Source organism: Bufo bufo, chromosome 3 (genome assembly GCF_905171765.1).
Source record: "Bufo bufo chromosome 3, aBufBuf1.1, whole genome shotgun sequence".
Lineage (NCBI taxonomy): Eukaryota > Metazoa > Chordata > Amphibia > Anura > Bufonidae > Bufo > Bufo bufo.
Window position 1 is genome coordinate 364,495,171 of NC_053391.1, and position 13,814 is coordinate 364,508,984.

Below are 13,814 nucleotides of genomic sequence, written 5' to 3' on the forward strand. Positions count from 1 at the left end.
ACAGAATCAGGGAAACCTCGCAGAGAAACAAATATACTTTATTGGTGCATGCATAATGTTCATTTTAAAAAGAAATTACTTCATATTCGAGGACAAGTTCTATATACAGCAGTGGGGGACCGCGATGGGGACGAGATTCACACCGGGGTTCGCAAACATATATGTCGGACAGTGGGAGCATCAAGTCATCTATCCCCACGGCAAGCTCCGGTCGAATCTCGTCCTATGGAAACGCTTCATAGACGACATTATATTCATTTGGGCAGGAGAAGAAGAAGCACTCAACACATTTTTCAAAGAAATTAACAACAATGACTACCATCTGGAATTTACACCAACATTCAGTCAGAGCGAAATAAACTTCTTGGACTTAACCATCTACATAGAGGATGGCAAAATACAAACCAGGACATACAATAAACCCACAGACGTCAATGGCTTTATCTCCCGTGAAAGCTGCCATCTTCCACAGTGGTTGGAAAATATTCCCAAGGGACAACTTATGAGACTAAAACGTAACTGTACAAAGGAAAGCGAATATCAAACAGAGGCAGACAAAATGCTGAAAAAATTTGAAGAGAAAGGCTACAATATGAACAAGTTACTAATACAGAAAGAACTAGTAGGAAAACTAGATAGACAGGAGTTAATTAAAAAGAAGAAAAAACCAGGAGACAGTACAAAAGTGGAAACCTTTGAAATGCCACCCATTTTCACACAGTATAACAGCCAAGCAGGAATATTGAGAAGGATTATCAAAAAACACTGGGAAACCTTAAAGGAAGATAAGATAATAGGAGATCAGATCCCAAAAAATCCTAAATTTATCTACAGAAAAGCCAAAAACGTGGGCAGTATAATAGCCCCCACCAACAAATGCCTGAGTAAACAAAATGACAATTAGAACACTATTCTTGGACAAAAACCCCAGGGAGGTTTTTTTCCATGTGGCTATTGTGGTGTCTGTAAAAAACTAAAAACAAATAAAAAACAGCACACTAACATGGAAATAAAAAATGAATGGACAGGGGACACAGAAACATATAAAATAAAGGATCATATAACCTGCAGAAGTCAGGGTGCAATATACGCCATAACATGTCCGTGCAAAAAAACATATATAGGACGTACAAAGAGAACTACAGGGAGTGCAGAATTATTAGGCAAATGAGTATTTTGACCACATCATCCTCTTTATGCATGTTGTCTTACTCCAAGCTGTATAGGCTCGAAAGCCTACTACCAATTAAGCATATTAGGTGATGTGCATCTCTGTAATGAGAAGGGGTGTGGTCTAATGACATCAACACCCTATATTAGGTGTGCATAATTATTAGGCAACGTCCTTTCCTTTGGCAAAATGGGTCAAAAGAAGGACTTGACAGGCTCAGAAAAGTCAAAAATAGTGAGATATCTTGCAGAGGGATGCAGCACTCTTAAAATTGCAAAGCTTCTGAAGCGTGATCATCGAACAATCAAGCGTTTCATTCAAAATAGTCAACAGGGTCGCAAGAAGCGTGTGGAAAAACCAAGGCGCAAAATAACTGCCCATGAACTGAGAAAAGTCAAGCGTGCAGCTGCCAAGATGCCACTTGCCATCAGTTTGGCCATATTTCTGAGCTGCAACATCACTGGAGTGCCCAAAAGCACAAGGTGTGCAATACTCAGAGACATGGCCAAGGTAAGAAAGGCTGAAAGACGACCACCACTGAACAAGACACACAAGCTGAAACGTCAAGACTGGGCCAAGAAATATCTCAAGACTGATTTTTCTAAGGTTTTATGGACTGATGAAATGAGAGTGAGTCTTAATGGGTCAGATGGATGGGCCCGTGGCTGGATTGGTAAAGGGCAGAGAGCTCCAGTCCGACTCAGACGCCAGCAAGGTGGAGGTGGAGTACTGGTTTGGGCTGGTATCATCAAAGATGAGCTTGTGGGGCCTTTTCGGGTTGAGGATGGAGTCAAGCTCAACTCCCAGTCCTACTGCCAGTTTCTGGAAGACACCTTCTTCAAGCAGTGGTACAGGAAGAAGTCTGCATCCTTCAAGAAAAACATGATTTTCATGCAGGACAATGCTCCATCACACGCGTCCAAGTACTCCACAGCGTGGCTGGCAAGAAAGGGTATAAAAGAAGAAAATCTAATGACATGGCCTCCTTGTTCACCTGATCTGAACCCCATTGAGAACCTGTGGTCCATCATCAAATGTGAGATTTACAAGGAGGGAAAACAGTACACCTCTCTGAACAGTGTCTGGGAGGCTGTGGTTGCTGCTGCACGCAATGTTGATGGTGAACAGATCAAAACACTGACAGAATCCATGGATGGCAGGCTTTTGAGTGTCCTTGCAAAGAAAGGTGGCTATATTGGTCACTGATTTGTTTTTGTTTTGTTTTTGAATGTCAGAAATGTATATTTGTGAATGTTGAGATGTTATATTGGTTTCACTGGTAAAAATAAATAATTGAAATGGGTATATATTTGTTTTTTGTTAAGTTGCCTAATAATTATGCACAGTAATAGTCACCTGCACACACAGATATCCCCCTAAAATAGCTAAAACTAAAAACAAACTAAAAACTACTTCCAAAAATATTCAGCTTTGATATTAATGAGTTTTTTGGGTTCATTGAGAACATGGTTGTTGTTCAATAATAAAATTAATCCTCAAAAATACAACTTGCCTAATAATTCTGCACTCCCTGTATAAGCAAAATAATAGGGGAACATATTTACAACATAGGAAGGAAATATGAGGGCCACCCACTCTCTAGACATTATAAGGACAAACACGGAGGAAACTACAGCGGCACCACTTTCTGTGGTATCGAAATAGTTAAAAAAGACAAAAGAGGAGGAGATTTTATTAAGAAAATGTCCAGATCGGAAAGCCGCTGGATATTCAACTTAAATACTCTGGTACCCTCGGGACTAAACTCAGAGATAGAACTATTTGCCTTCAACTAAAACATCAATCAAGAATGCCAGGGATGCAGGAGTTAAGGAAGGGAGGAGTTACAGACCTTTAAAAACAGCACCAGGAGCCAGAGGAATCATCCCTGACGAAGATTAGCGAACTAATCGAAACGCGTTGGGGTAAACTTTGGTCCTCCTGGTCCACCGTAGCCACTGCCGTGACGTCACGCCTACACCTTTCCTCATCCCGAACGGCACCAAAAAGAAAAGAAAAAAGAAGAAAACTAGAAAGACGCAGAAGAACAGCGCCTACAGAGGAACACCTAGGATAAAGACATCCCAATCAAACTGTAAGTCTCTGTTATAATCACTGCGTACCTTCATGGTGCCGTTCTGATTTAGAAAGGAATAGGGGGTATAGGTAGTACCTAACATATATATATATATATATATACAGTACAGACCAAAAAGTTTGGACACACCTTCTCATTCAAAGAGTTTTCTTTATTTTCATGACTATGAAAATTGTAGATTCACACTGAAGGCATCAAAACTATGAATTAACACATGTGGAATTATATACATAACAAACTAATGTGAAACAACTGAAAATATGTCATATTCTAGGTTCTTCAAAGTAGCCACCTTTTGCTTTGATTACTGCTTTGCACACTCTTGGCATTCTCTTGATGAGCTTCAAGAGGTAGTCCACTGAAATGGTTTTCACTTCACAGGTGTGCCCTGTCAGGTTTAATAAGTGGGATTTCTTGCCTTATAAATGGGGTTATAAATGGGGTTGGGACCATCAGTGGCGTTGAGGAGAAGTCAGGTGGATACACAGCTGATAGTCCTACTGAATAGACTGTTAGAATTTGTATTATGGCAAGAAAAAAGCAGCTAAGTAAAGAAAAACGAGTGGCCATCATTACTTTAAGAAATGAAGGTCAGTCAGTCAGCCAAAAAATTGGGAAAACTTTGAAAGTAAGGGCTATTTGACCATGAAGGAGAGTGATGGGGTGCTGCGCCAGATGACCTGGCCTCCACAGTCACCGGACCTGAACCCAATCGAGATGGTTTGGGGTGAGCTGGACCGCAGAGTGAAGGCAAAAGGGCCAACAAGTGCTAAGCATCTCTGGGAACTCCTTCACGACTGTTGGAAGACCATTTTAGGGGACTACCTCTTCATTGGTGTATTTATTTTTGCTAAAAGCGTTTACTGGCCTATTTCAGTACAAAAAGAAAAATATATTCTCAGTTCACTTCTGCAGTTATATGTGTTGAAAGCATTTATTGGCCTATTTCAATACAGAAAGTAAAATATATATATGCACTTCACTGGTGCATTTATTTCTAATAAAAGCATTTACTGGCCGATTTCAGTACAGAAAGAAAAAAGATATGCACTTCACTGGTGCACTTATTTGTGGCAAAACCATTTAGTGGCCTATTTCAGTACAGAAAGAAAATATATATATGCACTTCACTGGTGCATTTATTTCTGGAAAAAGAGTTTAGTGGCCTATTTCAGTACAAAAAGGAAAAATATAGGAAAAATATATACGCATTTCACTTCTGCAGTTATATGTGGTGAAAGCATTCAGTGTCCTATTTCAGTTCAAAAAGGAAAAAAATATACACACTTCACTGTTGCATTTATTTGTGGTGAAAGAGTTTAGTGGCCTATTTCAGTACAAAATGAAAAATATATACGCATTTTACTTCTGCAGTCATTATTATTTCAGTACAAAAACAAAATATATTTAGCATTCACTTTTGCAGTTATATGTGGCAAAACCTTTAGTGACGTATTTCAGTTGAAAAACAAAATATATTCAGCGTTCAGCGCTGCAGTAATATTTGTGGAAAAACCTTTAGCGACGTATTTCAGTAGAAAACAATACATTTATTCTGCGTTGAGCGCCGAAGTTATATGTGGTAAAGCCTTTAGTTGCGTACTTCAGTAGAAAAAAAAATGTATTCTTATAAAAATCTATCCTTATTAAGGAGGGGTCCACGGGTTCACGGAAGCACCGGCAGTAGCAGTCAGTTGCATAGTGATGTTTGTAAAATTACCTACTCTGCGATGTGGCAGTTTTTTGTACAGCGTCTGGAGGAGGTGAACATGGCCATATGTAGAATCTGAGGGCAGAAGGTGAAGCGTGGCTAGTGTGCCAATATTGGCACCACGGCCCTGCATCAACATATGTAGAGTCACGATAAAGTGGCCTGGGCTCCAATGTGGTGGTCCAGCCTGCCGCAGCAACCGCTGCATCAACCAGTGGCACGCCGCACCTGATTTCAGGCAGTCAAGGCTCCACCACCTCAGGCTAAGGGAGCTGTCTGTCGTTCCCATCGTTTGCTAACGGAATGACTGATGAGGAGTAGGAGGACCAGCAATCGATCACTGAACGATAGCCAAGAGACAACAGTATACGTGCACGCATCCAACGGCACAGAAGCTGAATGTGCTGCTGTCCAAGTTCCAGGTGCTACAGTCCCTCGCTTTCCAAGTGGTGGAGGCTGAACCTTTTAGAGAACTGATGGCTTGTGACGAGCCGAGGTGGAGAGTCCCAAGCCTTTAGTGACATATTTCAGTAGCAAAAAAATAATTTATTTAGTGTTGAGAGCTGCAGTTATATGTGGTAAAACAGTTTGTGACGTATTTCGGTTGAAAAACAACATTTATTCAGCGTTCAGCGATGCAGTTATATGTGGTAAAATCTTTAATGACGTGTTTTGGTCGAAAAACTAATTTTATTCAGTGTTCAGCGCTGCAGTTTTATATGGTAAAATATTTATTGAAGTATTTTGGTCGAAAAACAAAATTTATTCAGTGGTCAGCGCTGAGGTTATATGTGGTAATATCTTTACTGAAGTATTTCGGTCGAAAAACAAAATTTACTCAGTACTCCGCGGTGCGGTTATATGCGGTAAAATCTTTATTGAAGTATTTCGGTCGAAAAACAAAATGTATTCAGCGGTAATCGCTGCAGTTATATGCTGTAAAATCTTTAGTGACGTATCTTGATGAACTTTGCGACTCTTCCGGGCTCAAAGCTATCTTGACACTTTGTCTTCTCATAGTGTGTAGCTACTAGAGGCCTGTTCATGCCAGGCAGGCTCCCCCAGAAGTATCTGGGTCAATGAGCAGATGATACCACACTTGCATCAATCTTGACAGGATTCGTCTCCAGGTGGAGAGAAATTGTTTTTTGGAAAGCTTTCTCCATCGTAACCACGTTGTTGAATAAACTGAAAACTGGGGTGGATTCTCTCCTGTCTTAGGCCTCATGCACACGACCGTGCAGTTTTTTGCGGTCCACAAACCACGGATCCGTAAAAAAAGGAAGCCGCCCGTGTGCCTTCCGCAATTTGCGGAACAGAATGAGCGGCCCAATGTAGAAATGCCTATTGTCCGCAAAACAGACAAGAATAGGACATGCTATATTTTTCTTGCTGGGCCACGGAACGGAGCAACGGATGCGGACAGCAGACGGAGTGCTCTCCGCATCTTTTGCGGCCCCATTGAAGTGAAGCTCGGATGCGGACCAAAACAACGGTCGTGTGCATAAGGCCTTAGGCAACACTTAATTTTTATTATTAAATTGATTAAATATTGAATATTAAATTGAACCAAAACTTGATTAAAATTATAAGAAAGTAAACCTAAATTTGCCAATATATTATCCAAATCTTCGAGGGAAATTCACAGACAATCAATTTGCCAAGCCTTTTTTGCCGGAGAACGTGTATTATTAAATCGTGCTTTAAGCCACACTTTATAAAGTTGAGAAATGTTAACCTTCTGATCTGTCCCATATTCCCTATAAATGAATAGACGAAGCGGCCACTCTGTGACCTCCTCACGCTGCTGCTACCTCCGCAATCTCTCGCCGTCTTGCCACTCTGTGGCCTCCTCATGCTGTGGCCTCCTCATGCTGCTGCCACCTCCACACCATGTCACCTTGCCTCTCTGTGGCCTCCTGTTGCTGCTGCCACTTCCACACTATGTCACCTTGCCACTCTGTGGTCTCCTGATGCTGCCGCCACCTTCACACTCGGTCATTGTGTCACCCTGTGGCCTCCTCCTGATGCTGCAGCTGCTTCCACCTTCACGCTCGGTCATTGTGCCACTCTGTGGCCTACTACTGATGCTGCTGCTGCTCCCGCAACCTTCAGACCCTGTCATTGGGCCACTCTGTGGTCTCCTAATGCTGTTACCACCCTCCCCACTTCATGACTGGGCCACTATTTTGCCTTTCGGCCTGGCTGACATCATCATTTGTTTGACCCTTCATCTGATCTGTCAGAAGGAAGGAAAAATGAGATGCACAATGGATCCTATCTGTGTAGCAGATTTAAGGCCTGTATGGTCCCATCAGAAATGGCTTATGATTTGGTAGCCAAAAGCAGGAGTGGGTACAAAACACAGAAGACATGCAAATATTCCGTTCACATGTCATCTCTGTTTTAGATCCAGTCCTGTTTTTTTTTGGGCATTAGCAATACTGATGGATTGTTGAGCAAATGCTGACCGAGTGAAGGCGTATGCTCCACAGACAGGATCCGTTTTTTGTGGGTTATTGTTCTGACGGATAAGAGGAAGGGCAAATTAGTCAGTGATGTCAACACAAACTTAGTGTTGACACCCTCTCCACTCTGTCAGGGGCGCTCTACTTGTATAAGCGTTTAATAAAACAGGTTTGGGTTTGAGCAAACCCGAACTGTAAAGTTCGGGTTCGTACTGAACTTTAGGATTTTGGGACCCCGGACCCGAACCCGAACATTTCAGTAAAAGTTCGGGTTCGGGTTCGGGGTTCGCCGCTTTCTTGACGCTTTTTGAAAGGCTGCACAGCAGCCAATCAACAAGCGTCATACTACTTGCCCCAAGAGGCCATCACAGCCATGCCTACTAATGGCATGGCTGTGATTGGCCAGAGCAGCATGTGACCCAGGCTCTATATAAGCTTGAGTCACGTAGCGCTGAACGTCATTTTGCTGTTACAAGTGATTGTGACTTGTGATTTCAGGGAGAGCATAGGAGAGAATCTAACTCAACGATCTACAGACAAATAGTTGTGTGGGTGCAGGGCACTATCGTTTTACCCTGCCTCGAGCTCATTGACCAAAAAATACTAACTTTTAGAATTCTGTTAGTTAGGTATTTTCCAGATCTGCAAGTGTTAAATTCAAGTTTAATATATACAGCTTTCATATTCTGTTAGCAAAAAAAGACTTTTTTTTGCAATCTACAACATCTGTATTAGTCAGTGTGCAATTTAAGGTAGAAAAACACCCATCATTTTCTGGGGTTTGAAAAACACACAATTTTTTTCAAAAAACTGTATTTTCCAGATCTGCAAGTGTTAAATTCAAGTTTAATATATACAGCTTTCATATTCTGTTAGCAACAAAATACTTTTTTGGCAATCTACAACATTTGTATTAGTCAGTGTGCAATTTAAAGGGCTTCTGTCAGCCCACTAAACCGTTTTTTGTTTTTTTTTGCTTAAAAATAACCCCTACACTGCGATTTATCCATACATAAGTAAAATAATAATTTTGGTTCAGTAGAATTTGCTAAAACCCTATTTTTATAATATGTAAATTACCTTGCTACCAGCAAGTAGGGCGGCTACTTGCTGGTAGCAGCCGCATCCTCCGATGGTAATGACGCCCCCTTCTGCTTGTTGATTGACAGGGCCAGCGGACGGGATCTTTCTCCGCTGGCCCTGCCTGTTTTCATTCAATATCTGGCGCCTGCGCCGCGGCCGTACCTATCTTCAATCGGCGCAGGCGCACTGAGAGGCGGCCACTCACTCGGCCGCTTCATCCTCAATGCGCCTGCGCCGGGTGTAGATGTGACGTCATCGGCGCAGGCGCATTGAGGATGAAGCGGCCGAGTGAGTGGCCGCCTCTCAGTGCGCCTGCGCCGATTGAAGATAGGTACGGCCGCGGCGCAGGCGCCAGATATTGAATGAAAACAGGCAGGGCCAGCGGAGAAAGATCCCGTCCGCTGGCCCTGTCAATCAACAAGCAGAGGGGGCGTCATTACCATCGGAGGATGCAGCTGCTACCAGCAAATAGCCGCCCTACTTGCTGGTAGCAAGGTAATTTACATATTATAAAAATAGGGTTTTAGGAAATTCTACTGAACCAAAATTATTATTTTACTTATGTATGGATAAATCGCAGTGTAGGGGTTATTATCAAGCAAAAAAAAAAAAATGGTTTAGTGGGCTGACAGAAGCCTATTAAGGTAGAAATACACCCATTATTTTCTGGGGTTTGACAAACACACTCTTTTGACAAAAATCACTATTTTCAGGCCTTACAGCATCAGCACGTGCGAAATTACAGGCTTATATACTGCTGTCAGTATATAACTTCAGTTTTTAAACAAACACTCATTTGGGCACAAAAAATTTAGTTGGCAGCCTTTGATGCAGATGTCATTGAGAGATATAACCTTAATACATTTGGGTTACATTCAGAGATTTTAAATACCACCATTTGGTGCACCAATGTTGAATTCAGGCCTACACTGGTTCAGACCGTGTGAGATACGCCCTCTACATACAGGGGTTTGAATTAGGCATTTGAAATACAGCCATTTGAAATATAGCCTTTTTGTGCAAAGATATACCGTATTTTTCGCCCTATAAGACGCACCGGCCCATAAGACGCACCTAGGTTTTTGAGGAGGAAAATAAGAAAAAAAATATTTTGAACCAAAAGGTGTGCTTTTGGTGGGTTTTGAACTAATTGTGGTCTGTGGGTGGCACTGTTATGGGGGATCTGTGGATGGCGCACTGTTATGGGGGATCTGTGGGTGACGCACTGTTATGGGGGATCTGTGGGTGACACTTATGGGGGATCTGTGGGTGACACTTATGGGGGATCTGTGGGTGACACTTATGGGGGATCTGTGGGTGACATTTATGGGGGATCTGTGGGTGACACTTATGGGGGATCTGTGGGTGACACTTATGGGGGATCTGTGGGTGACACTTATGGGGGATCTGTGGGTGACACTTATGGGGGATCTGTGGGTGACACTTATGGGGGATCTGTGGGTGACACTTATGGGGGATCTGTGGGTGACACTTATGGGGGATTTGTGGGTGACACTTATGGGGAATCTGTGGGTGACACTTATGGGGGATCTGTGGGTGACACATATGGGGGATCTGTGGTGACACTTATGGGGGATCTGTGGGTGACACTTATGGGTGATCTGTGGGTGACACTTATGGGGGATCTGTGGGTGACACTTATGGGGGATCTGTGGGTGACACTTATGGGGGATCTGTGGGTGACACTTATGGGGGATCTGTGGGTGACACTTATGGGGGATCAGTGGGTGGCTCTTGTTGGGGTCTCTGGATGGCACTGTTATGAGGATCTGTGTATGACAGTGTCCCTGTAGTGAATGACCCTCAATACACGCTGGGGGCCGGCATCTGCTTTTATAATGACAGCGGGGCCCGTGCAGTGACTGTATTCTACTACACGGGCCCCGCTCACTGTATAATCCTATGTCTAATAGTTAATTGTAATTGTATGTAATCACATAATGAGCGCTGTGTATTACCGGTACTTACAACTACAAGCGCTCGCCTGCTCGGTATGTAGCAGAGAGGAGGGAGGAGGCAGGCCGGGAGGACGGACGCTGGCAGTGTGAGTCATACGTCATGCGCCCACGCCGCCTGCTTCATTCATAAAGTGGGCGGCGCATGACGTATGATTCACACTGCCAGCGTCCGTCCTCCCGGCCTGCCTCCTCCCTCCTCTCTGCTACCTACCTAGCGGCGAGCGCTTGTAGTTGTAAGTACCGGTAATACACAGCGCTCCTTATGTGATTACATACAATTACAATTAACTATTAGACATAGGATTATACAGTGAGCGGGGCCCGTGTAGTAGAATACAGTCACTGCATGGGCCCCGCTGTCATTATAAAAGCAGATGCCGGCCCCCAGTCCCGCCTCCCTCACAGCTGATACACCCGCCGCACGGCATCGCGGCGGGTGTATCATTGAAAACTCAGCAAAATCAGCAGCATTCGCCGTATAAGACGCACTGCTATTTCCCCCCCACTTTTGGGGGGGAAAAGTGCGTCTTATACGGCGAAAAATACGGTATTTACTGCAGGCCTACACTGGTTCAGGGCATGTGTGATACCCCCTATACTTACAGGGGTTTGAATTAGGCATTTGAAGTACAGCCATTTGAAATACAGCCATTTTGTGCAAAGATATATTTTCTTCAGGCCTACACTGGTTCAGGGTGTGCGTGATCCCCCCTATACATACAGGGGTTTGTATTAGGCATTTGAAATACAGCCATTTGAAATAAAGCCATTTTGTGCAAAGATATATTTTCTTCAGGCCTACACTGGTTCAGGGCGTGCGTGATCCCCCCTATACATACAGTGGTTGGAATTAGGCATTTGAAATACAGCCATTTGAAATACAGCCTTTTAGTGCAAAGATATATTTACTGCAGGCCTACAGAGGTTCAGGGCCTCTGAGATACTACCTCTACATTCAGGGGTTTGAATTAGGCATTTGAAATACAGCCATTTTGTGCAAAATAATCTTTTATTGAGGCCTAGTCTGGTTCAGGGCGTGTGAGATACACCCTTTACATACTGTCGTTCTATTCTACTATTAATTAAACACCCATTTAGGGCAAGATCCTAAATTTAAAAAATATGAGGAGAGCGTCAAATAAGGGACGTGGCCCAGGTCGTGGTGCTGCTGGTGGAGCTTCTGCAGGTGGAGCTGTTAGAGGGAGAGGATGTGGTCGATCTGTGCCAGCTACACGCACAAGTGAAACCCCTTCCTCAGGTGCGAGTAGGCGACGAAACCTGCAGCGGTATTTGGTCGGGCCTAATGCTGCTCTACGAATGGTGAGGCCAGAACAAGTACAGGCGATAGTAGATTGGGTTGCTGACAGTGGATCCAGTTCCTTCACACTGTCTCCCACCCAGTCTCATGCTGAAAGACCACAGTTGGCACCTGCAGCCGATGTCCATCAGTCTTTCACCTCACCCCCTTGCAAATCAGCCAAGCAGTCTCTTCTGCTTTTTGATGACTCTGTTAGCAGGGTTTCCCAGTGCACCGATGCCCAACCACTTATCTTTCAAGATGAGTACATGGGAGGACCATCGCAGCACGTCTCGGATGATGACGAAACACAGGTGCCAACTGCTGGGGCTTTCGAAAGTGAGCAGACCGACAAGGAAGTCAGGGGTGAAGACTGGGTGGAAGATGATGTGGAGGACGATGAGGTCCTCGACCTCACATGGAATCAAGGTCATGCGAGTGACCGATGTAGTTTGGAGGAAGAGGCGGTGGTCGCACAGAGCCACCAGCACAGCAGAAGAGGGAGCAGGGTGAAAAAGCGGAGCGGCCGTCCTCTAGACAGTACACCTCCTACTGCCCACCGCAGCAAGGGACCGAGCACACCAAAGCCAGCTCCAAGGAGTTCCCTGGCGTGGCAGTTCTTCAGACAATGTGCTGACGACAAGACACGAGTGGTTTGCACGCTGTGCAATCAGAGCATAAAGCGAGGCATAAACATTCTCAACCTGAGCACAACCTGCATGACAAGGCATTTAAGTGCAAAGGACGAGCTGCAGTGGAGTAGACACCTCAAAAACCAAGAAAGGTCTCTGGCTCCTCCTGCTTCCTCTTCTGCTGCAGTCGCGGCCTCTTCATCCACCTCTGGAGTGACAGTGCTACCTGGCACCCCGCAAACAGAGGATCTGCCAGCAACACCAACACCTGGGTCACCAAGCATCTCCACAATGTCCCACGGAAGCGTTCAGCTCTCCATATCCCAAATGCTGGAGAGGAAGAGGAAGTACCCCCTACCCACTCGCGATCCCTAGCCCTGAATGCCAGCATTTCTAAATTACTTGCCTTTGAAATGCTGTCATTCCGTCTGGTGGAGACGGATAGTTTTAAAGGCCTTATGGCGGTGGATGTCCCACAGTACGTTGTGCCCAGCAGCCACTACTTTTCAAGGCGAGCCATCCCTTCCCTTCAAAACCAAGTAGGGGACAAAATCAGGTGTGCACTGCGCAACGCCATCTGTGGCAAGGTGCACCTGACTACGGATACATGGACCAGTAAGCACGGTCAGGGTCGTTATATCTCCATACCAGCACACTGGGTAAATGCAGTGGCGGCTGGGCCTGAGGCGGATAGCAGTTTGGCGCATGTCCTTCCACCACCAAGGAATGCAGGGCACTTCAGTGTGCCTCCTGTTGCTTTCTCCTCCTACTCCGCTCCCTCATCCTCTACCAGCTCCTCATCCGGTCAGCGCAACACCTTCACCACCAACTTCAGCACAGCCAGGGGTAAATGACAGCAGGCAGTTTTAAAACTTATCTGTTTTGGGGACAAACCCCACACCACGCAGGAGCTGTGGACGGGCCTTTAACAACAGACCGATGAGTGGTTTGTGCCAGTCAGCCTCAAGTCCAGCCTGGTGGTGTGCGATAATGGGACTATGGGACTAGCAGCTCTGGGACTAGCCGGTTTGACACACATCATTTGCCTGGCGCATGTGCTGATTTGGTGGTGCAGAGATTCCTTAAAAATTACCCCGACATGTCAGAGCTGCTGCATAAAGTGCGGGCCGTCTGTGCGCGCTTTCGGCGTTCTCACCCTGCTGCTGCTCGCCTGTCAGCGTAACTTCTGCCTTTCCGCTTACCGCCTCATATGCGACGTGCCCACAAGGTGGAACTCCACCTTGCACATGCTGGCCAGACTGTGCGAGCAGCAGCAGGCGATAGTGGAGTTTCAGCTGCAGCACACACGGGTGAGTCGCTCGGCGGAACAGCACCACTTCACCACCAATGACTGGGCCTCCATGTGAGACCTGTG